At 42.7% G+C, this 26,622-nt stretch overlaps 1 protein-coding gene across 2 annotated transcripts in view; it reads left to right on the forward strand.

Moving 5' to 3' along the window:
• enah (ENAH actin regulator) overlaps window positions 1–26,622 on the forward strand; it is a 313,726-nt gene that overhangs the window by 50,881 nt on the left and 236,223 nt on the right. Inside the window, exon 1 of one of the 2 annotated variants that reach the window (XM_041806191.1) lies at window positions 19,238–19,301. The exons of the other annotated variant lie outside the window; for it this stretch is intronic. The gene's annotated coding sequence lies outside the window, so the exon portion shown is untranslated. Of the gene's footprint in view, window positions 1–19,237; window positions 19,302–26,622 lie in introns of those variants that run through there. 2 annotated transcript variants of the gene reach the window in all.

Consider the following 26,622-nt stretch of genomic DNA (forward strand, 5'->3'; position numbering starts at 1 on the left):
TGTGATGAGGCTGCCAGCTCCCCTCCTCTCACCTGGCTTTCTCTGTGCTCTGCATTTTCTCAATTACTGCAAATATTTATGGAAGTCAAGTGTGCAGCCTCCCATCCCTCTTCTTTCAGAAAAACCTCTAGACCTCTAGATTATTACCCTCTGCCTCCACTCCCCTCATCAGCCACTGACCCTGTTTTTCATGGTGTGAAGACGTGTTAGAGATGGCAGAGACATGCATTCAACTTTTTTTTTTTTTTTTTAAATGGGGCACAAAGCATTTGTGCAGGGTTGAAGGTTGAATAAAACCCTTGTGTGCTCTGCTCACTGTGCATGCATGCCAGCAAGTACCTGGTCTGACTTGGTTCCTGTATAATGTGTTTTAAACACCTGCTAACACTGAAGGAAACTCTGTCAAGGATTGACTGGTATTAAGGAATGGATACAGGGGAGCACTGGTACCAGTATCAGGCATCTGTGCAGATACCAACCCTAAGTACTGTTACTTATAAGACATTGCACATACATAGACATCTGTAGCTCCATCTGTGGAACAGTCTGTCTGCAGACATCTGTAGAGCTCCATCTGTGGAACAGTCTGTCTGCAGACATCTGTAGAGCTCCATCTGTGGAACAGTCTGTCTGCAGACATCTGTAGAGCTCCATCTGTGGAACAGTCTGTCTGCAGACATCTGTAGAGCTCCATCTGTGGAACAGTCTGTCTGCAGACATCTGTAGCTCCATCTGTGGAACAGTCTGTCTGCAGACATCTGTAGCTCCATCTGTGGAACAGTCTGTCTGCAGACATCTGTAGCTCCATCTGTGGAACAGTCTGTCTGCAGACATCTGTAGAGCTCCATCTGTGGAACAGTCTGTCTGCAGACATCTGTAGCTCCATCTGTGGAACAGTCTGTCTGCAGACATCTGTAGAGCTCCATCTGTGGAACAGTCTGTCTGCAGACATCTGTAGAGCTCCATCTGTGGAACAGTCTGTCTGCAGACATCTGTAGAGCTCCATCTGTGGAACAGTCTGTCTGCAGACATCTGTAGAGCTCCATCTGTGGAACAGTCTGTCTGCAGACATCTATAGAGCTCCATCTGTGGAACAGTCTGTCTGCAGACATCTATAGAGCTCCATCTGTGGAACAGTCTGTCTGCAGACATCTATAGAGCTCCATCTGTGGAACAGTCTGTCTGCAGACATCTGTAGAGCTCCATCTGTGGAACAGTCTGTCTGCAGACATCTGTAGAGCTCCATCTGTGGAACAGTCTGTCTGCAGACATCTGTAGCTCCATCTGTGGAACAGTCTGTCTGCAGACATCTGTAGAGCTCCATCTGTGGAACAGTCTGTCTGCAGACATCTGTAGAGCTCCATCTGTGGAACAGTCTGTCTGCAGACATCTGTAGAGCTCCATCTGTGGAACAGTCTGTCTGCAGACATCTGTAGAGCTCCATCTGTGGAACAGTCTGTCTGCAGACATCTGTAGCTCCATCTGTGGAACAGTCTGTCTGCAGACATCTGTAGCTCCATCTGTGGAACAGTCTGTCTGCAGACATCTGTAGCTCCATCTGTGGAACAGTCTGTCTGCAGACATCTGTAGAGCTCCATCTGTGGAACAGTCTGTCTGCAGACATCTGTAGAGCTCCATCTGTGGAACAGTCTGTCTACCCACCAAATCAGCCCTTAAACTTATCTCATCCCTCACATCGTTGTTTCATGTCTGATGTGTTCTTGTAAAATCTCTTTGTGTTTCTTTAAAGGTGCCATGTAAATCTAAGATATTATTATTATTATTATTATTATTATTATTATTATTATTAAAGCATGGTAGCCTCTCATCTTTTTTTTAATATAATTTGTATTTTATTAATTTTTCATTAACATTGTCACATTTCATTCAACAACTCAGATGACTCATAAATAGATAACAAGGTGACCTATATGTACCTATACATCCACACATTCATATGTAACTACATATCTACAAATACATCTGATATATACAATGTATAAATCAAAAATAGAGTAAAAAACAAGAATAAATAAAAAGGGGGGGGGGGGGGGGGGGAGAAAAAAAACAAACCTATGAAAAAAGATAACAAATACAAACAGATGTCACATACATTTATTACATCTTCCATAATTGATGTGCATCATGTTTTATCTCATTACTCTAATCGGCATTAGACGGCTCTTCACAGACCGCCTACAGCACTGATGTAGTTTAAATAGTCTCCCCATTCTACCAAATATTTCTCAGTCCTGTCATTACAACCTAGAGAGATTCTTTCATATGATGCTACTTTTGCCGTCTCTGTAAACCACTCATGAAAAGACGCTCCCCTGGGTTCCTCTGATTTCTCATTATAATTTGTTTTCCTATCATTAAACCTGTCTGAATGAAATCTCGGGCCCTAGACTGGCTAACCATGTGAGGGTCACCAAGAACATATAGCCTTGAACAAAATTCAAACTTAGTTTTAGTAATTTTTTTAAGACGTTGGTGAACCTTAAGCCAGTAAGTACAGATTATGGGGCAAGCCCATAATAAATGAAGTCCCTTCAGCTCTACAGCATTTCCAGCAGTCAGCACTGTCCCTTAATTTTAACCTAAACAGTCTGGAAGGGGTCCAATAATAACCATGAAGAATCTTAAATCGAATTAGTTTAATTTTTATGTCTCTGGATACTTTTGAAATATTCTCACAGATTTTTTCCCGTTCTTTCTCTGTCAAGACTATTTTCAAATCTGTTGACCATGTCAGCCTTACAGTATTTAAAACTGGGACCATCAGTTTAAAAATCATAGCATAATAAATAGACGCCTCATGTCCCAGACCATCACCTTTATAATCTGAGACAGAAGATCTGACTGTAGGTGAAGTTCCTTTCCCTATGGTAGTGACCAGCAGGTGGCGTAGTTTTAGATACTTCCAGAAATGATTCCTAGGCAAATCATTTTCATTAACTAACCTCTCAAACGATTTCAGGTTTCCTCCCTCATAAATCTGCCAACGTTATGATTCCCTTTTCTGTCCATGGCCTCCATAAAAGAGAATATTTCCCAGTTTTTAACTTTGGGTTACTCCAAATACAAGATTCAGAATTTAAATAAATATCCACATGACAAGCTTGGGAAACCTTCTTCCACACATTGTAGAGGTTAGCTATGACAGGATGAGACTTTAATTCAGAAGGTATTTTACTTGACAAAGCATTTATAGGTGCTAAAGGAGAAAAAAGTCCTTTTTCAATTTTGAACCAGGGAGGCGCTCTTTCAGGGGTCGTGTCCACTGAGCTGTGTGTCTCAGACTAAAGGCATAATGATACAGTACTAGCTTAGGGAGACCCACACCGCCCTTCTTGACTGGTACTTGAAGTTTTTCTAGCTTTATCCTTGGGCGTTTACCATTCCATAGAAATGTCTTACAGATGTGGTCAAACCTTCTAAAATACTTAGGAGGCACAGCAATGGGTAAACACTGAAGTATATAATTTATCCTTGGGATACAGTTCATCTTAACAACATTGATTTTTCCCCATAAGGATAAAAGAAGTGAAGACCATCTTTCTGTATCAAGAGAAAGTTTCTGAAGGAGTGGGTCAATGTTCTCTTCAATTATTTTATCTATTTAAGTGTTTTATTCCCTCATTAGGCCACTGAAAAGATCCTGCTTGAAATAATGTTTTTGGGCAGTATGAGGTCAGGGGTAAAGCCTCTGACTTAGACCAGTTCACCTTGTACCCAGATAACCTAGAGAATGCTTCAATGTTATCAAGAAGTGCTGGGACAGATCGCAGCGGGTCGGAGGGAAACCATAATATATCGTCCGCATATAACATGAGCTTGTGAGTACACTTGTTAATTGTAATTCCTTGAATATCTGGGTTATTACGAATAGCTGTTGCTAACGGTTCCAGAGCAAGACAGAAGAGTCCTGGTGCCAGTGCTGATCCTTGGCGGGTACCTCTACCCTGTGTAAAATAAGAAGAAAGGAAACCATGTGTTTGTACTGCAGCTTCTGGGTCTTTATAAAGGATTTCTATCCATCTCGAGAGTGACTGTCCAAAGCCAAAAGCTCTGAGTGTGTTGAGCAAGTATCTCCATTCTCTCCTATCAAACGCTTTCTCCGCGTCAAGTGAGATAGCTGCTGGTTGGCTCCTTAGAATCCTGCACATACCACATGATGTTAACAGGGATGCACCATATTGGATTTTTGCCGATATCCGATATGCCGATATACCAATACCGATACTTAATTACATTTTTTCCACTATTAAAAACACCAACTCTATCATGGACTACAATTTCTTTTTAAATAATGGTAGTCTATTTTTGTACAAACTGACCAAACATTTGATTTTTATCAGAGCTGAAGGGTATATTATTATTATTATTTTTTTCTAATACAGCCATACACTAATGACAAACTTACAGTAATGTCTTTGGGTTACACGTGTATTACATGCTTACATGTATTTTTAACAGTACAGCCTATGTCATCTGCATTTTTGAGGGCAATAAGCAGCAGCAGAATAACCTGCTGACTCTGAGCTCCACAGTGCAAAAAAGAAATAGCTTATACATTCAGAATGATTCTCCTTATTACTTAGCCAGTTTGCAGGATGGCTCCCTGAGATACTCCTGACAAAGGGCTTTAAAAAACAACAACACAGATTCTTAAATGCAGAAAAATCTAGCCATAGTCCAGAGCTTAATTATGATTCTAAATTTCTGAGACTCAAGATGAACAGAAATAAAACTAAAGTAGTTCTCCTGATTCTGCCTAAACAGCACAAACTAACTAAGCAACCAAGTTTAATGGGCATTTCTCTGTAACAGCTCCGTGACAGCACAGTGACACAAACATCTCCAATGCTGGACACACCTTCGAGTGTGCACGGGAGACGGCACACAGAAGTCCGTCATTGCTTTTGCCATGTTTCGTGCATGTCACGTAGGACGACGTGCACGTTCTTTTATCTCTATGAAACCACGTCAAACAGAGCAGGCAGGTCTACGTCTATGAAAGCAGCGGTGGATCAGGAGGCTGTCAGACTGATTTTGTTATTATAATGTTGCTCCTTTTGGCTCTGGAAAACTTTCTGCAGTTTTCAACGCCTGCTAATGCCCGCTGAGGCTAGTGGCTGCTGCCGCTTCGTTTTAACGTCGTTAGGATGATGACTATCAGTGACTTATAAGATCCGTCAAGGACTTCTTTCTACTCTGCGACCTTTGCAGGGCAGATTCTACACACACGGTCGTGTTATCCTCCCCATAAATACTGAATAACGCCACCATGTTGTTAGCATTTTAGCACAGGGGCTGCTACTTCCTCTTCTTCTTTGGTGCTTTAATAGCAGGTCATGTACTGTGGCGCCACCTGCTGTTTTGGAATGTGTAGTCTCATGAGAAAGAAAACAAACGCCAGCACTGCCGTACTGACAAAAATATAGATGTTATCGGGGCTCGTCGTAATGATATCGGCCCGATAGTTATCGTGCGCCCCTAGTCACTGCTGTATTTTTAGCTCTGTTGAATGACTGAAGTAGAGGCTGCTGCCGAGTTTTCCCTGGCACGAAGTTTAGCCATTCTTTATAGTCCTTGCAGTCACCGGGTTGGTGGATTTTTAGGTGCAAAGTTAAAGTGGTGGTGTTAAAGGCATGTTGCCGAGCTCCTCCGATCATCTGATGAACTTTACAAGCGATGCAAACAGCTGCTTTGCTGTCTTGTTCCCACTCCTCAGACTTCTCCCACACAGCTGACATGTTGTTTATTGTTGTTGGTGCACGCCTGCGTCATCGCGTGCGCTTAATTATGACGTCACATTATCGGCCGTACACATCGGCCTAAATTTTACTATCGGCTGATACCGATAATTCACTTTTTAAGCTATTATCGGCCGATACCGATATACTACTGATGATATCGTGCATCCCTAAATATTAATAAGGCGTCTGACATTATCTGAGGAATTTCCTTGTCTAATAAAACCCAGCTGATCTGGGTGTATTAGTGAGCGTAGGATTTATCTAGTCTACTGGCTAATATTTTGGATAGAATTCTACAGTGGACTGAAATTAAACTTATTGGACGGTAGCTTTTACAATCAGTGGGATCTTTGTCTTTTTTAATATCAGAGATATAACTGCCTGATTCAAGGATGGAGGAAGTCTACCATCATCAAATATTTCTGTAAGCATCTTCTCAAATAGTGGTAAGAGATCCTCAGCATAGCAGCAGTAAGACCAGCCTGTCCAGGTGATTTGCCTGTTGGAAGAGCTTTGATAGCTTCTAAAATCTCCTGTGCTCTAATGGGTGCGTCTAAGTCCTCTTTTTGTTCAGTATTCAGTAGGGGGAGGTTTAACCTAACCAGAAATGACTTCATCTCTTCATCTGTAGCTGATGTGTACAGATTTATATAGAGTTCTTTAAATGCATCATTTTTCTCACTAGGTTTGGTGACTAATTTTCCATCTCCTTTTTTTTACCGCTGCTATGTGGGACTTTAACTCTTTTGGTTAATGTATCTAGCCAGCCTGCTTTATCTCCTGATTCAAAAATAGTCTGTCTTGCTCTAAATAGAAGATATTCTGTTTTTTTTTTTTTATATTTTAGTATTGTATTCATATTTAAGGTGAGTTAATGCTCTCCAAGCCTCTTCAGATCCCTTTTCAATGTAGCTTCTGTGTTCTTGATCTTATTTTCCAAATCTGTAAGTTTTGCAGTATTAACCTTCTTTATATGAGAGGCATATTGAATTATAAACCCCCTTACAAAGGCCTTCATAGCTTCCCACACCACTTCAACTGAAGGGGCTGTAGGTACATTGGTGTCCATAAAAATTCTTATCTGAGCTCTTAGTTCCTCTTCAAACTCCACATCCTTTAATAAGGATGAATTAAATAACCATCTCTGTGACCTTGCCATTTCTTGGAGTGGGATAATATCAAGTCTGACCATAGCATGATCTGCCAACAGGATACTTTCAGTAGTACAAGACATGGTTGAGGATAATAGCGAACTAGAAATAAGAAAGAAGTCATGCATGAGCTCCTGAATAAAAGGTGTAACCTCTGTCTCTGCTGGATGATTCAGGCTCCACACACCTGTAAGGCCTAAAGATGTACACGCTCTTTAACAGTGACAAGAGAGTTGGCCCCTTTACTGAGTGTGAGCTTACTACAGTCTAAAGTGTTATCTAAAACCACGTTAAAGTCTCCACCTAGAATAATGGGGTAGTTTCCAATTTTATGCAACTTATTTTCTAAATGTATAAAAAAATCAGGCTGATCTGTATTATGATCATATATATTAGCCAGGATCAGTGTCTGCCCCTGAACATCCACTAGAATTATCCCCACCTACCCTCCTCATCTTTAACCTCCTTGTCTGAATTTTAAGCATTTATTAGTTAATATAGCTACCCCTCGACTTTTAGACGTCCCAGCACTAAATGAAACATGTCCCACCCAATCCCTACGTAGTTCAGCTGATTCTTGTGAAGAGCAGTGTGTTTCCTGCAAAAATACTACGTGCTGTTGTTTATTTTTCCTCTTAATTGCTCTGCTAGCTCATTCACATTCCAGGTAGAAAAGCTCAGTGCACTCCCATGGCTAGTCATCCACACTGTTATTTAGTTTTTTCAGTATAAGCATTCATTTTCATTCCATAGTATAAGACACACGATGGACTTTCAAAAAATATATGAATGATAAATAAATTGACCTCTGACCCACAGACATAAACCGTGTCTGCTATGTAGACATATCAGACAACCAGAACTACTATAAAACAAAACAAAAATCCTCTTAGGGCCATGACTTACAGAGCAAGCACAGCCAGGAGTCATCTCTGCTCCGGGTTTTTAGTGCCACACGTTTGGGTAAGGAGTTAGTGAGATGGTACAGGGATGCCTACAGTAATACTTTGGTCTTATACATTCTAAGGGAAAAGAAACTCTAATGTCACATTTTACTATGTATGGCGAGAAAACAGAATCTATGGCAAACGTATTTATTTCAACCAAGACGGTCAGTGACGTGAACTCTCCTCGCCTAACATACCGTTAACAGCTCCAGGATTTTATGATCTCCAGTCTGCACAGCGCAGCGCCAGACTTGCCTTAATGTCTCTGGATGAAGTCCATAGCTTCCTCCGGGTTGTTGAACGCTCGTGAGCCGTTTCTTCGGGTGAAGATCTTCAGACGAGCAGGGTACAGCGTGACCTTCATTTTATGCTCGTGCGGTATGCGTTTGCGGTGAGAAAAGCCTCTGGCTTACTCTGTGTCTCCCTGGAATAGTCCGGAATAATCATCACCTGTTTTCCTTCCCCCCTAAACGTTTCTTGTTCCTTGCTCTTGCCATGATGTTTTGACAGTCTTTGCAGTGCAGAAATCGGGCCACGATTGTTGGGCAGGTGTTCATCTGGCCGTCTTTGGCCGATCCTGTGAGCGCGGTCCGTTTCTACCCCCCTGGAGGATCGGTGTCCAGAGATGTCGATAGAAGTTTGTTAAGAAAAGCAGTGGTATCATTGTTCTCTGCTCCCTCTGGTGTTCCAACCAATCTAAGGTTATTGCGTCTTGCCCTATCTCCGGCTTCAGCCAGTCTGTCTGTCAGAAGCTGGATATCAGTTTTGTTGGCTACAGGGTTAGCTTTCTCGCTGTCCTCCAATATTTTAGCCAGCGTTCTGTGGCTCTGCGCCACATCTGTACTGCGGTCCGTGACCTTGCTCACTGCTGTTGCTATCTCATCTCTGGACACGTGAAGCTGAGTTTGAGTAGCAGAGCGAAGTTTTCTGTGCTCCATGTTTGCCAAAGTACTTTTGAATTCTTCAGACATGATCTGTCTTTACTCACTCCCTGACTTAAATAAAATTAAATATTCAAGCGTTTTCAAGGATTAGTAAAGGAACTTTAAAACTTTAGGCCGCCATGTCCTATCCCTGCGTCATGTGACTCCAGGTTGGTGATATTTTCACATGATGAGGATGACAGCGTAGAGGACAGTGATAACTGTGCACTGATAAAATGTCATAATAAGGATGAAGAAAATAAAATAGATTTTTAAAATAATTTAAAGAACATTTATGGTATGAAGTGCTCATATTCACACCCATATGTCAGTACCTGTACTCGGGTCTGGACTGAGAAAGAAGCTGCATGAAGCTGCCAGGGTTGACAGGAGAGTTGGTGCTTGAAGATGAAACCATGAAAGTGTGATCCATGCTGCTGTAAGCCTTTCCTGTATTCATCAGGATGTCTTATCTGGAGATGTTTTTATGTTGCTAGTCCACATATTTAACCTTTCTGTCTGAACGTTTATTCATGAACTTCTCCTTGTTACCTCTCTGACCTATTAGAGACATGAATCTTTTATTCTTATGTATTTTTTATTCACCTTCTTGGCTGTTTCCCGTCCATGCTGTACGGGTATCTGTTTATTACAACATGATCAGATGGACCTCCTGCCCATGTTGTTGCGTTGCCTTTGCAGAGCTCCGTGTAATGAATCCTCTGTAGTGAAAGGTCACAATGTTCCAGAATCAAAGTCCACATACCCTTAAATTAAGTGTGAAGCTGTAATTTTCTGCTGAAATGGTTGCATAATGTTGCTTTAAGGAGGTCAGTGCATGCGTGTTGTGCTCTGGCTCAGGCCTCGTCATTTCTGTCTTCATATTCTAATCACAGACGGAGAAGGAGGAAGGCCTGTTAGCATTCAGACGGTGCTGCTGAGTGTTTGGCTGTGTGAAGGTGTGTATGGTGATGGGTTCTCCAGTGGAGGTTGTGTATTTGATGAGAGCTGTGGCTCTAAGCTGTGCTCAGGGATGGAGCTGAATACTAACAGACAGACCTTTGCATGTTCCCCCAGACTCCGATCATAACAAACGCTCACATATTCAAACACACTCATCATAACTGCTGTCAGGATCCTGATAATGTTCACTGTGAAACAATGCTACGACCATCTGCTGGTGTGGGCGTGAGAACGACAGAAAACTGAGAGCGGCGATGGAGCAGAGGAGGAGGAACAACACTGACATGACTGAGGAGAGAGAGACGGAACAGCTGATGGATTCTAAAGCTGCAAACACACTGGTCTGTCTCCTGAGGGGATGACTGTGTGCCCCGCTGATGCTCGTTACACACAATCAGGAATGTGGCAGTTATCACTTTTTATTCACCCTTATCTCCTGAAGATTTTCATTGAATTTGTTCATAAAGTTCCCAAGAAAATGTAGCAGCTGTAAATCAGCAGATGTGTTTTCCCCCGTGTTCCTAAATTGTTTCTTTAAACCATTTTTAATTGGAATGATTGATGCTGTTCCTCTGAATCTGCTTGTTTTTCCTAATGAGAGTTGGGACACACCCCTCTTATGCCCATATAAGGTCATGAGACTTCACAGACAAAGCACTCACGGGATAATAAGATCTGATGAGACTGGGGCAAGATCCAACATGGCAGCCTGCTGCTACAACCCTGCTCAGTCAAATACAGCACCAAGACAGGCATGTTCAGACTGTTGTTTCTGGAAATAAACACACATTCTGAATGTAATACAGCACATTCCAAAAAAGTTGGGACAGGATCATGTTTAGCTCTCTCCTTTCATTAACACCACTCTGTAAGCGTCTGAAGACTGAGGGTTTGAGGGTAGATTCTTTCTCATTCTTGGTGAACATCTTCAGTTGTTTATCAGTGCAGGGTTTCTATTGGGGTTTTTTGTGGTGCACCACACGTTTTCATGTTTTGTGATTTCAAAATGTAATCAAGTATTTTATGATCATTCAGAATCTGATCTAAATTCAGACAGGGATTTTCTGTGGCTTGTATTTGTTGAGTTTCCGCTTGTGGCCCAGCCGTGGTTCTGCTGTGGCTGTGGCCCACACTTTTGAAAACTAGCTTATGGTTAAATCAGAAGGCTAAGAGCAGAATGACTGCATCTATACTTTGCATTTATGCTGTTCTCTATCGTGTCCGTCTCCTTTATTGTTAGCCGCTAACTGCTAAAAACACTACACGGAAGGCAGAGCTCACTTCCTGGTGGCTCTGCTGACGTCAGCATGGCAGGCCGGGAGGGACCGTAGTGTGAAAATGCCTGTAGGGGACGGACATGATTATTGTGTGCTTTGTTTGGGGAATAACAGCTAGAGATGGCCCGTCCTCATGTATGAGCTGCTTTTGTATGACAGCAGGACAACGCGAGGCTGGTTGTCATGTGTTTAATAAATGAATGCCCCCACCTGCTCAGGGACCGTGGCCGGCCAAGGCCTGCAGCCCCAGCAGCAGGGTGAGCGTTTATCAGAAATACCCCTCAGCCATCTACGGCGGTCGGGACTCCGGTGAGGGGCAAGCATCCTTGGCCTCGTGGCAGGCCTCCTACTCCTGAGCCTCCGGCTGCGAGGGGTCAGGGAGGCAGTAGATGCTGGTCTTCCCTGGAGTCAGAGATTGATGTTCTCAGTCTAGATCTATCTGATGAGGAAGATTTGTTCCCTCTAAGGCAACAGGAGCCAGCTGTAGAAGAACGAGGAACAGCAGTCCCCTCAGAGTGGCGGCCACTCTGGGGATAGATATGGGTCTGCCTCCCCGTTTCAATGATGACGCAGGGGGCGGTCCACAAGGTCTCAGATTCCTCTGCTTACTGACTTTGAAGAGGTGGTCTGTCAGCAGTTCCAGACACCTTCAAGGGCCAGCCGTTTCTCTGGGCTTTGTAGGCGACTGGCATCAGTTCACAATAAGGAGAGGATTGGCTGTGGACCACTACCTCCTGTTGACCAGGCTTTGGCAGCCCTGGTGTCTCTGTCTAAGTCAGTTCTTGGGAAGAGTAGCTGCCCTAGCAAGAACTGCAGGATGATGGACGCCTTGCTAATGAAAATACATGGTGCAGTGGCGGTCTAGACCCGGCTGGCTAATACGGGGGCCATATTGGCTCTTTACCAACGCCATTTGGCTCAGCGTCTGAAGGAGGAGAGTGGTGCAGAGCTGCTAGAGGAGATGCACCAGGTATCCTCCCTTCTCCCCCAGCTGATGAGGGAGCAGGATGAGGCAGCAGGTAAGGCCGTGACTGGCCTCTGGACTGTTGGCGCCACTTGTGGCTGTCTCAGTCAATGCAGCAGCAGGAGGACAGGGCGGTCCTATTAAGGCTGCCGGTGGAGCCGTCAGCCATGTTTGGCCTGATGCCACTACAATGCTGCAGCAGGGACAAGAGGTCCGTCGTCATACCCGGGTGGTATCTAGCGCCTTGAGGCAGAGCCGGGAATGGCGCCGACCTCAGCCACAGCAGCCTAGGCGACCCCAACCTACCTGGGCTCACTTTGAGGACCCAACTGGATACTACACGGCGAGGTAGGCAGGGTGGACGAGGCGGTCGAGGCAGTTGAGGTGGACGCAGCAGCGGCCAGGGGCCACCCCAGCCCCAGCAGCAATCCTGACAATCACCCCAAGCCTGCCCCCGTGCCCACGACTACCGTACAGCATGGGAAGCCCCGGGGGCAGACCCCTGGGTTGTGTCAACGATGACAAAGGGGTATCGGCTGCAGTTTGCAAGCACCCCTCCTTTGACAACGGCAGCTGCATTTTCAATCGTTGCAGACCCACAACACAGAAAGGTTCTGGGCTCAGAGATCTCTACTCTCCTGGCAAAGGCAGCCATCAGGGAGGTGGGGCAAGAAAATCAGTTGGCAGGGTTCTACTCCTGTTATTTCCTCATTCCAAAGCAGGATGGTACCCTCAGACCAGTGCTGGACCTCGGGGTCTGAACAAATTTCTCAGGCCCCTGTGGTGCAAAATGCTAACTGTGCCAAGGGTGAAGCAGGATAGTCTTGTAGGTGACTGGTTTGCGACCGTCGACCTCAAAGATGCCTATTTTCAAATACCAATCTGGGAAGGGCGCAGGAGATTTTTCAGGTTTGCCTTCGAGGGCAGGACCTTCGAGTTCTGTGTGCTCCTTTTCAGCATTTTACTGGCTCCATGCACCTTCACCAGGTGTATGGATGCAGTCTTGGGGCCCCTGCGGAGATGGGGCATACGGGTACTGAATTACCTTGACATTGGTTATTATGTGCTCAGACAGAGGAAGAGTGCCATCGCCATGTGGAGGCGTTGCTGGCACATAATTTCTCAGAGTCTGGGGCTGCGCATCAACCCAAAGAAGTGCAGGCTGCAGCCGCCACAGACGACCCAGTTCCTGGGTCTGTGTCTGAATGCCAGGGAGGGGAATGCCATTTTCACCTGGGAGCCAGGGCCACCTGGAGGCTCTGTCTGTGCCTACTGGGCCTCATGGCAGCATCAGTGCAGGTGGTGCCTCTGGCACTCCTACACATACGTCCAGTGCAGAGGTGCCTTCTGCGCCTGGGGCTTTGCCCACAATGACAGCTGAATGTCTCACTGATTGTTTCCAGGAGGCTGTGCTTGGCCTTCAGGTGGTGGAAGACCACAGCCAACATTTCGAGGGGGAGCAGGCTGGGCCCAGTGCTTCATTGCCAAGTGGTCTCGACAGATACCTCCCTGTTGGGGTGGGGCGCAGTCCACAATGGTGTGGGCATCAGCAGGAGTTTGAGCACCCCTTGGGAAAGCCAACACATCAACATTCTGGAAATGAGGGTCATCTACGTAGCTCTCGTGCATTTTGCACTGAGGCTGCAGGGTCGTCATGTGCTGGTGAGGACAGACAGCGTTGCAGCAGCTACATAAACAAGCAAGGGGGGTGGGCTCCACCCGTCTCATTCGAACACCAGGGTTCCAGGGGAGAGTTGGGGGCAGGGGGCAGCATCTGCTTGGTCTCTTCTTTCCCCTCACGGTGTGTCTTACAGTTCATATGGAATATTATATAATATAATATACCTGGGCCTTTTATGCCATGGGACATGGAGTGGTGTGTCTTAACCCTTGCTTCCTTGTAATTTTTAGCTCCATCTGCCCTTGTTTGTCCATATTCTGGACATACAGAAAACTGTTAATAAAGTAATCATTTTTCAACATTTTTTTTACTTTCACTGCTTCAAATCTCTTCAACAACTTCAACCCTGACAACAAAAAAAAAAAAAAAGAAAAATTCAAAGTTACAGCCTTTTTATGCCAGTTATTGTCCACTATGCCTCTGACTGTGATTCAGTGAGATAGCGTCCATGCTAAACAGATGAGTCTATTGGAGCCAAAAACACGCCGGTTTTACAATCCTGTTCTCCAGCCTCCTCCTCTACCAAGTCATGTGCAAGTGAATGCATTTGTTCATGTTAGGTTTATTTTATGTACAGACATAAAAATCAGAGGAAACATGTAGGATATGAATCACCAACACGTGCATTTCCACCTCTAACCAAAATGTGACCGCGATTACGCTCATTATGCACATATATAAATTTACTGTATATTTGAGATATGATATATTCTCTCCTATTGATCGAGAGGACCCGAGCATCCTCATGCATGTCCATCCACTTGCTATGAAGTGAGGGTAAAGTTGAAATTGTCCAAATGTCCCCCTTTCTTAGTCCCAGACTGCAGAACTCAGAAGTAGCATTTTCGACTGTAAACACTCCACTTACAGTGTGTCCGGCTGTAAACGTAGACGCAGATTCACACCTGAGCACACATGCAGGAGCACACACACTGTTCCTTACACATGTAGCCCACTCTCAGACATCCATATCTAGTGGCACCAATCGTTTCATTTAATTCTGATGATGTTTAGTGGATGAAATAGCGCTTCAAACACTGAGTCCATGGAAAAAATCCTGCATGTGTGTTACTGAAGGGGTTAAAATGGTGCACTGACACTATCTGCTGGATCACCGTGGAGTGGTGAAATTTAGATCCCTGGTGGTCGACTGACTGCATAGAAAGGTTGCTATGTGTTGTTTTGGTGCCATAGACACACAGTCAAAAAACCTGTTTTAATGGAAGTCTGGACCAACAAGCATGGGTGGAGCTATTTGGCATCAGTAGAGTTTTATGGGCAACACTTTTTTTTTTTTTAATTTGAATATGAAGAAAAATAATAACTTTGGCCAAATTTGATGCCTCAATCTATAAAAATGTGACTATCAACTCCAAATAATGATGATAAAAATTATGAATGTCCTCAAAATGGACATTGTAGGATCCGAGGGTTAAAGTGATATCCACGTCAACTGTCCTAGTAGGCCAGTCCCCCGTATGTATGGAATATGTAACTGTGTGGAGAGATAGTCTCTTCACTCAGAGAACCTAGGTTACAACGTAACCAATCGTTCTATTTCTGTGCAAAAGCCTGGCATAGAAACTGGGGATGCAGAATCCCAAGTAGAGCTTTGGTTCCCAAAGAGGGGGTGGCGAGACGCCTTCCAAAATACAAAGAGCGTTTTTTAGCTATTTTAAACTGTACAGCTGACCATTGTAATAAAAAATGCATAACATATGCTTGATTTAAAATAGAACTGTAGCCATCAGATAGAATGTTATACTAAAATCCAAAGTAATGTTTAAAAAATCCTTAAAATGCAAGTCTGCATGGCTATTTCTGAGTATGCATGGCTGTGCACAACTATGCTGTGCTCCAGAGACAGTGGTGGGCCTGTTGATGTGATGGAGGCATAAACATACAAATCAGTTCCCAATTTCACTGCCTAACTAAAATGAAATTAGATTTATTCTGATTTCAGTCAAAGTAATATATTGATATAGTGCAGTTTAAAGGAGACATATTTTGCAAAAATCACTTTTTCAGGCTTTTCTAACACAAATATGTGCCCCTGGCCTGTCCACACTCCCCTCAAATACCAGAAAAATCCATTCCCTTTCCCCCCTTTCTCCACCTTTCAGAAAATGTGTGCTGAAACAAGCTGTTCTCAGATTAAGCTCCTGGTGACCTCACCAGCGGCGTTAGCACCCGTCCCCAGGTTTGGTTGGCCCTCCCCCATTTGGGGGAAAGTTCCACCCTTCTCTACTGATCCTCTCCACTACCAGCTGAGATGCTGGATAGCTCAGTGGGTTATCCTGCTGACTACAGTCTGGGAGGTTGATGGTTCGAATCCCAGTTAAGTTCTAACCTTTGGATAAAAGTGTCTGTAGTACCAGGAGCACTGCATCCATTTCCTGAAAGGGGTGTGGTCAGCGGCAGAGTCAGACAGCTAATTACCATTTAAACCCACAGACACAGAAACGGCTCGTTCTGACAAGGGCTGAAATAGAGGGGGTTTTAAAAGCGCAAAATGCTTTTAAAAATGTCAGGAGACGAGGTGAGCTGATGTCAGGAGACGTGGTGATGTCAAGAGACGTGGTGATGTCAGGAGACGAGGTGATGTCAGGAGACGTGGTGATGTCAGGAGACGTGGTGATGTCAGGAGATGTGGTGATGTCAGGGGACGTGGTGATGTCAGGGGACGTGGTGATGTCAGGAGACGTGGTGATGTCAGGAGACGTGGTGATGTCAGGAGACGAGGTGATGTCAGGAGACGAGGTGATGTCAGGAGACGAGGTGATGTCAGGAGATGAGGTGAGGTGATGTCAGGAGATGAGGTGAGGTGATGTCAGGAGACATGGTGATGTCAGGAGACGTGGTGATGTCAGGAGACGAGGTGAGGTGATGTCAGGAGACGGGGTGATGTCAGGAGACGTGGTGATGTCAGGGGACGAGGTGATGTCAGTAGATGTGGTGATGTCAGGAGACGTGGTGATGTCAGGAGACGTGGTGATGTCAGGGGACAAGGTGATGTCAGGGGACGTGGTGATGTCAGGAGATGTGGTGATGTCAGGAGACGTGGTAATGTCAGGGGACAAGGTGATGTCAGGAGATGTGGTGATGTCAGGAGACGAGGTGATGTCAGGAGACGTGGTGATGTCAGGAGATGTGGTGATGTCAGGAGACGTGGTCATGTCAGGAGACGAGTCGAGGTGATGTCAGGAGATGTGGTGATGTCAGGAGATGTGGTGATGTCAGGAGACGAGGTGAGGTGATGTCAGGAGACGGGGTGATGTCAGGAGACATGGTGATGTCAGGAGACGTGGTGATGTCAGGGGATGAGGTGATGTCAGTAGATGTGGTGATGTCAGGAGACGTGGTGATGTCAGGAGACGTGGTGATGTCAGGGGACAAGGTGATGTCAGGGGACGAGGTGATGTCAGGAGATGTGGTGATGTCAGGAGACGTGGTAATGTCAGGGGACAAGGTGATGTCAGGGGACGAGGTGATGTCAGGAGATGTGGTGATGTCAGGAGACGAGGTGATGTCAGGAGACGTGGTGATGTCAGGAGACGTGGTGATGTCAGGAGATGTGGTGATGTCAGGAGACGTGGTCATGTCAGGAGACGAGTCGAGGTGATGTCAGGAGATGTGGTGATGTCAGGAGATGTGGTGATGTCAGGAGACGTGGTCATGTCAGGAGACGAGTCGAGGTGATGTCAGGAGATGTGGTGATGTCAGGAGATGTGGTGATGTCAGGGGATGTGGTGATGTCAGGAGACGTGGTGATGTCAGGAGATGTGGTGATGTCAGGAGACGTGGTGATGTCAGGAGATGTGGTGATGTCAGGAGACGTGGTCATGTCAGGAGACGAGGTCAGGTGATGTCAGGAGATGTGGTGATGTCAGGAGATATGGTGATGTCAGGGGACGTGGTGATGTCAGGAGACATGGTGATGTCAGGAGACGTGGTGATGTCAGGGGACGTGGTGATGTCAGGAGACGTGGTGATGTCAGGAGACGTGGTGGTGTCAGGAGACGTGGTGATGTCAGGAGACGTGGTGATGTCAGGAGACGTGGTGATGTCAGGGGACGTGGTGATGTCAGGAGTTGGGTGATGTCTGAATCTGAGTACAGAGCATCTATATTCTACAGATCTGTGGCTGATAAAAGGCTGAGGAAACAGACGGAGGGTTAGGTCTGATTCTTTCACTGGACTCTGAGTGTATGTGTTGAATGTTGAGATGTTGGCTTGTGGTGTCTCTGCAGCTCAGCACTGTTCTCATGTTACGCTCCAAGCAGTGTATTTAGCCATATTAGGGCAAAGCTGAAGGTCTGTGGGTCTACTGAACATGTGGAGAGGATGGCAGAGGAGTGAACAGGGTGGTTGGAGAAGTTTAGATGAACTTCATGTTCTTATTTTCCTCCATTAAACTCCTCTGTAACAGCCAGTCCTCCTGTGGAGTGCAGCATGTACAATCTTCAAAGACAGTTTTCATGCCCACAGGGAACCTACAGGGGGGTTTGTTTTTTCAGGCCCAGTCCATCTCTGACAGGAGCGAGTCTAACAGGCCATCAGGAATTTAGAGATGACACAGAAATGCAGCATGAAAGTAGAAGCAGATGAAGCTGAGATGTTGGAATGATGTTCCGTGTGTCAGGAACAAAAAGAACAACCGCCGGTGCTTACACACCTCTGTGAGGGGAATACATACCAGATAGTCAAAGGACTTTTAAAGAGAAAGGCTGGGTTGTCAGGTGACCTTGACCTTTGACCTCCAAAAATCTAGTTCACCATGCAGTCACATTGGACTTTTGTGCAAATATGTTTTTTTTTGCCTTTATTATTTATGCAAAGTGTTGTTGAGATACTGGGTCAAAAAGAATGGCCTTTACAGACACGTGTAGTTTAGGTAGGTACCAGTGGGGGCGCTAGACTCTGTCAGCCCGTGGCGTTCCTCAGCGTTTAAACGTTTCTGATTTATATTTCCTTTAATAGAGATCGTTACTTTGAACACTGCTATTGGTTCTAGTTTTCACTGTCCGTTCTCAGTGATTTCACCACATCAACCATCATCCCAGACTCATCTCTGATTGGCTGAACCAAACCTCAGCAGCTCCACCTCCTGTGAAGAGTCCAGGAGTGGACTGGGCAGCCATTGTGCTAAAACTCCAGTAAGAATATTTATCATCTCAGTCTAGGGTCGACTCTGTTGGAATCCTGTCACTGTCATGATTTCACATCCTGGAAAAGAACAGTAGAAGTGTTCATATTGAAGTCATAAATTCTTTCCTGATATTTTGACTCTCTCCGTCTCTCTTTCTCCCACTCAGACTCTCATGTGCGTCTGCGTGAAACCACAGCGGAGTTTGATAGATAGAAGTCTGATCTTATTGTAGCAACGGAGCGTTGCTACAAAACATGGCTAACACTTCAGTCCTGCAGAAAGCCGAGTCAGCAGCAGAGCGCCGGAGCATCTCTGTGTTTTCATGTACACACCCACACACACACACACCCACACACACACACACACACACTTGGCCGTGAGTGTTATTCCCTCTTTCAGCAGGTCTAACCGGTCAGACTGTGACACTGATGTGTGCTGGAGGCTTTGGCTGGGAACATGAAATCCTCTGAAGACGTGAGTGCTGGTGCGTTGTTCCCAGGATGTCGCTGTTATGATTTATGATTCAGTCTTTAAAAAGCAAAAACAACAGTCGAGCAGAGCTAGGCAAAATTTGACAATGTTTTCTAACTGGCTAGAAACCATTCTGTAACTAAAATTAAAATTTTTTACAGGATTGGACTGACCACTAGAGAGCAGTTTACTCATCAGCAGTTACCACTCCTGCTAAAAAACAGAGTGGGTGATTGAATGGACTGATGGCAGATGGGTGTGTGTGCAGTGTGCAAAATACCCGGCCTCAATCGGGGGGTCCACCCTAACTAGTGCTACAGTATCAGGCTGAAGTCTTACACAGCATGCAGTATACAGGACCACAAGTAATGCATACACGCACATTAAACACACATCACCCAGTCTAGCATCGTCATCAACAAAGCTGCACACAGCTGCAGGACCACAGCACAACTCTGCTCTGTGACCATATAGGACACTCGTGCGTCCCTCTCGTGCGGGCGCACGCTCACACATACACACGCATACATGCATGTATGAACCCAGCCAACTGATGTATGGCGAAATATATATTTCAGTAAAAAGCACAGCAGGTCTATCACAATCAGTTAATTAAGTCTGGGTTTAATAGATTTTTTCGGAGACCCCAACTCGCCGGTAGATGTGCTAGCAGCTGCCTCGCTAGAATTAGCTGTATGGCAGGGTTACGTGAGGTCATTGTTGCGGAGCATTTGAAACAGCGCCCCCCACGTTTGGAAGCTTTATCAGAGACATTATTCTTCCGTATTCTTATATGTGAATAAATTCTTTACAATGAACTTCTTTAAAACAAACATGACGTGCTTTCAAATGGCATTTGTAGTGACAATAGCAAGTGAAAAATGATGTTATAAATACTTCTCAAGAGACCCCCAAAATTTTGCAGTTGAGGGTTTCAAGGGGTCTCTTGTGTCAATTAAGGGGTCTCAGACCCCCTTAGACCCCCGTATTTCGCACAGTGTGTGACAGGATGAGTGGCTCAGATATAGAGTGTGTTAATGATCTGACAAACCTCAGCCCTCTCTCTGCTTCCTGACAGAGCGTTAGAGAGATTCAGGGCTGAAAAGGAAAGTGAAACCTGTAGTCTAAGATCTAGTGCTTAAGAGGGACTGCACCTGGACTATATAGAACTGTAACGTGTTATTTTTAAAAGGCCAGGCTGCTAAATGCTGCTATCTGCACCGTCTGCACAAGTTTGAGCATCTGATGCCAGTGAAGAGGAGAAATCATCCCGAATGATTTAAAGTGACTCAGACAGTGAGATGATCTGTGATCTAATCCTGCTGTTTTAATTGTTCCAGTTTATATGTTTAAACTTTTTTACTGTTTTAGTTACTAACAAGATTGTTCTCCTCACATGAGGATCACTTATTCTGTTGATGGAATCCTGAGTAAGACTTAGAAAAACAAAAGTTTTTTTAATGAAGAAAGAAGATGACAGAGAGGCTTGGAGCTCAGTCTTTATTAACAATAATAAAGGAGATTTACATGATTTTACATAGAAGCTGCTTGAAGTGATCTCAGTCTGCAAATCTCTCTGACACTAGCCCTGACCCCTCCATAGAGAGATTCAGGATCACTGTCAGACAAGGTACCTTCTTCACTGCAAGACCAGGTCTCACAAAATCATCATATTCTGGATTTGGTTTAAATTTCCTCATTTTGTTTTGTTTACCAGTCTACTTGAAAAAAAAAAAAAAAAAAGTAGATTTACAAACACAAACGAGGAAATACAAGTAAATCATAATTTGATAGTGTTACAGAAACACTGGTTCCATAGAATAGACCAGGATACAGTTAAATTAAAGTGTGGTGATTATTTATACATGGTAGCATAGACACTGTCAGGTTGGTGACGTGTTTTAGACTGATGCCTGACTGATGACTGACTACATATTTACATGTTGGTGATTAATACTGATATAGGTCTGACCTACATATTTAGATATTGTCGACTGATATTGGTATGGGTCTGAGCTACATATTTAGATATTGTCGACTGATATTGGTATAGGTCTGAGCTACATATTTAGATATTGTCGACTGATATTGGTATAGGTCTGAGCTACATATTTAGCTATTGTCGACTGATATTGGTATAGGTCTAAGCTACATATTTAGATATTGGTGATTGATATTGGTATAGGTCTGAGCTACATATTTAGTTATTGTCGACTGATATTGGTATGGGTCTGAGCTACATATTTAGATATTGGTGATTGATATTGGTATAGGTCTGAGCTACATATTTAGATATTGGTGATTGATATTGGTATAGGTCTGAGCTACATATTTAGATATTGTCAACTATTGGTATAGGTCTGAGCTACATATTTAGATATTGTAGACTGATATTTGTATAGGTCTGAGCTACATATTTACATATTGGTGATTGATATTGGTATAGGTCTGAGCTACATATTTACATATTGGTGATTGATATTGGTATAGGTCTGAGCTACATATTTATATATTGGTGATTGATATTGGTATAGGTCTGAGCTACATATTTACATATTGGTGATTGATATTGGTATAGGTCTGAGCTACATATTTAGATATTGTCGACTGATATTTGTATAGGTCTGAGCTACATATTTAGATATTGGTGATTGATATTTGTATAGGCCTGAGCTACATATTTAGATATTGGTGATTGATATTGGTATAGGTCTGAGCCACATATTTAGATATTGTCGACTGATATTGGTATAGGTCTGAGCTACATATTTAGATATTGTCGACTGATATTGGTATAGGTCTGAGCTACATATTTAGATATTGTCATCTATTGGTATAGGTTTGAGCTACATATTTAGATATTGGTGATTGATATTGGTATAGGTCTGAGCTACATATTTAGATATTGGTGATTGATATTTGTATAGGTCTGAGCTACATATTTAGATATTGTAGACTGATATTTGTATAGGTCTGAGCTACATATTTAGATATTGTCATCTATTGGTATAGGTTTGAGCTACATATTTAGATATTGGTGATAAATATTGGTATAGGTCTGAGCTACATATTTACATATTGGTGATTGATATTGGTATAGGTCTGAGCTACATATTTAGATATTGGTGATTGATATTGGTATAGGTCTGAGCTACATATTTAGATATTGTCAACTATTGGTATAGGTCTGAGCTACATATTTAGATATTGTCGACTGATATTTGTATAGGTCTGAGCTACATATTTACATATTGGTGATTGATATTGGTATAGGTCTGAGCTACATATTTAGATATTGGTGATTGATATTGGTATAGGTCTGAGCTACATATTTAGATATTGGTGATTGATATTGGTATAGGTCTGAGCTACATATTTAGATATTGGTGATTGATATTTGTATAGGCCTGAGCTACATATTTAGATATTGGTGATTGATATTTGTATAGGTCTGAGCTACATATTTAGATATTGGTGATTGATATTGGTATAGGTCTGAGCTACATATTTACATATTGGTGATTGATATTTGTATAGGTCTGAGCTACATATTTAGATATTGGTGATTGATATTGGTATAGGTCTGAGCTACATATTTAGATATTGGTGATTGATATTGGTATAGGTCTGAGCTACATATTTAGATATTGGTGATTGATATTGGTATAGGTCTGAGCTACATATTTACATATTGGTGATTGATATTTGTATAGGTTTGAGCTACATATTTAGATATTGGTGATTGATATTGGTATAGGTCTGAGCTACATATTTAGATATTGGTGATTGATATTTTTATAGGTCTGAGCTACATATTTACATATTGGTGATTGATATTGGTATAGGTCTGAGCTACATATTTAGATATTGTAGACTGATATTTGTATAGGTCTGAGCTACATATTTAGATATTGGTGATTGATATTGGTATAGGTCTGAGCTACATATTTAGATATTTGTGATTGATATTGGTATAGGTCTGAGCTACATATTTAGATATTGGTGATTGATATTGGTATAGGTCTGAGCTACATATTTAGATATTGGTGATTGATATTGGTATAGGTCTGAGCTACATATTTACATATTGGTGATTGATATTTGTATAGGCCTGAGCTACATATTTACATATTGGTGATTGATATTGGTATAGTTCTGAGCTACATATTTAGATATTGGTGATTGATATTGGTATAGGTCTGAGCTACATATTTACATATTGGTGATTGATATTGGTATAGGTCTGAGCTACATATTTAGATATTGGTGATTGATATTGGTGTAGGTCTGAGCTACATATTTAGATATTGGTGATTGATATTGGTATAGGTCTGAGCTACATATTTACATATTGGTGATTGATATTGGTATAGGTCTGAGCTACATATTTACATATTGGTGATTGATATTGGTATAGGTCTGAGCTACATATTTACATATTGGTGATTGATATTGGAATAGGTCTGAGCTACATATTTAGATATTGGTGATTGATATTGGTATAGGTCTGAGCTACATATTTACATATTGGTGATTGATATTGGTATAGGTCTAAGCTACATATTTAGATATTGGTGATTGATATTTGTATAGGCCTGAGCTACATATTTAGATATTGGTGATTGATATTGGTATAGGTCTGAGCTACATATTTAGATATTGGTGATTGATATTGGTATAGGTCTGAGCTACATATTTAGATATTGGTGATTGATATTGGTATAGGCCTGAGCTACATATTTAGATATTGGTGATTGATATTGGTATAGGTCTGAGCTACATATTTACATATTGGTGATTGATATTGGTATAGGTCTGAGCTACATATTTACATATTGGTGATTGATATTGGTATAGGTCTGAGCTACATATTTACATATTGGTGATTGATATTGGTATAGGTCTGAGCTACATATTTAGATATTGGTGATTGATATTTGTATAGGCCTGAGCTACATATTTAGATATTGGTGATTGATATTGGTATAGGTCTGAGCTACATATTTAGATATTGGTGATTGATATTGGTATAGGTCTGAGCTACATATTTAGATATTGGTGATTGATATTGGTATAGGCCTGAGCTACATATTTACATATTGGTGATTGATATTGGTATAGGTCTGAGCTACATATTTAGATATTGGTGATTGATATTGGTATAGGTCTGAGCTACATATTTACATATTGGTGATTGATATTGGTATAGGTCTGAGCTACATATTTACATATTGGTGATTGATATTGGTATAGGTCTGAGCTACATATTTACATATTGGTGATTGATATTGGTATAGGTCTGAGCTACATATTTACATATTGGTGATTGATATTGGTATAGGTCTGAGCTACATATTTACATATTGGTGATTGATATTGGTATAGGTCTGAGCTACATATTTAGATATTGGTGATTGATATTGGTATAGGTCTGAGCTACATATTTAGATATTGGTGATTGATATTGGTATAGGTCTGAGCTACATATTTACATATTGGTGATTGATATTGGTATAGGTTTGAGCTACACATTTAGAATTTGGTGATTTCTTTTTTTTTTGCTTTTTGTTTAAATGAATCTGTTAATATTGGATAACGGTCAATTCCCAATATTATGTGTCCCTCCTGATTAAATTTAACGGTTCAATGTGTAGAATTTGGCATTTTAGCGACATCTCGCTTTCAGATTTTAGAATTTGCTGATCTGTTACCAAAACATGACATCACTAAGCGACGAGGACCTGTAAAGACCAAAAAGGATTGTGTGCCGGACATCATTTACAGCAGTGACGAGGTGAGGGTTTATTCATTCATTTTTGTAACCATTATTTTTATAGATTATAGGTCAGTCTTCTTCTCCACCTGCCTTCCAGGTAGCTTTCAGGACCGGTGGGCAGGTTTGTATTTAAAACTCGAGTTTTGCTCTTTCTGTCCCCAAGATGTTGCCGTAGACAACATGGCGGTTCGTTATGTTAGCCTCCATGAGGGCGACCCATGGTAATGTAAATTTAAAAAGCTTTTTTCTATTTTTGTAAAAAGAGAATGAAAGTTTAAAGGGGATGATTGTGCACTGATTTTAACATACTTCATGTTGCTTCATATATATACATTATATCCCATGTACACCGTTTCTGTTTGGCGAAATGCAGCCAAATTCTACACATTGTACCTTTAAGAAAAAACTCACAGACAGCTCATTTAAAAGTCATCTGGACCAGGTTTTTTAAACATTCACCTTTTGTCTGTTCTCTTGTGTTCTTAAAGATCTATAAAAAGTTCCTTTTTCTGTGGTAAAGTTCATGCCGTATGGTAAATTCAGATCTTGCAGTAAGCGTCAGTGAGAGCACCCAATCACAGCAGTGTTGTCCAGAATTGTACACTGCCCTTTTGCACTTACAGGAAGTAATGACATTTTAACCGCCTCTGTTTTCTTCTTCTACGTGTATTTTAACAGCAGAACAAATGTTAGCTGATTATTTCCATCTGGACTGCTGTTTTCACCCACATCAGACACATCTAACTGATTTTATTCCAACATTATTCTGTGACTGAAAGCAAACACCTTTATTTTAGTTCAGATGTGCTGCCGTTAAGGCCTTTGCAAGCTGGGTCCGATTATTTCGTCCGAATTCTTCGCACATCAACAAAAGAAATCGAGCTCATGTTGTTCTAATGACGTTTGCAGACTGACACCGAAATTGTCGTCCGTCATATTTTTATTCGGAACAGGTTCGATTTTTCGCATTTCGCATCAGTCCAGGTCATTTAAATGGGTGAGTGATGATTCAAAACAGTGCCTGCTGCTTCCTCCGCCCTTGCTTACCCCGCCCAACCCCTCCTCCTCCCTTTCTCTCCTTCTCTCTTGCACTAACCTCACTTTGAACACCAAAGTTTGCTCATTTATTCTGTGGATATAAACCACGGAAATATAACAGATAGATGGGTGGTTCATGATTCAGATCATGAACCACCTCCTCCCTCTCTCCCACTCCCGAACTCTCGCTGCAAACTCCGTAGTTTTTGGTGCATTATGTGGATATCAGCTATGGAAATATAACAGATAAAGGCAGACGTTGTAACCTACTCACAGCTCATAACAGAGACAGAATTATAAAGTTGCTCCCTCTATTTCTCCAACGTGGCTCAGCGCTATTACGCATGAATGGGTGCTGAATGAAGCTCTCTGTCAGGATGGATCCAGCGGGATTTTAAAGGAGTGGCAGAGACGCAGACTCGCAGTACGAACTATTTGCCACATTCTCCGAATTTTCGCAGTGAAGGCAAATAAAAATGCATCGGATCCAGTGTGCAAGGTCCGAGTGCATGATGTTTTT

Source organism: Cheilinus undulatus, linkage group 14 (assembly GCF_018320785.1).
Source record: "Cheilinus undulatus linkage group 14, ASM1832078v1, whole genome shotgun sequence".
Classification (NCBI taxonomy): domain Eukaryota; kingdom Metazoa; phylum Chordata; class Actinopteri; order Labriformes; family Labridae; genus Cheilinus; species Cheilinus undulatus.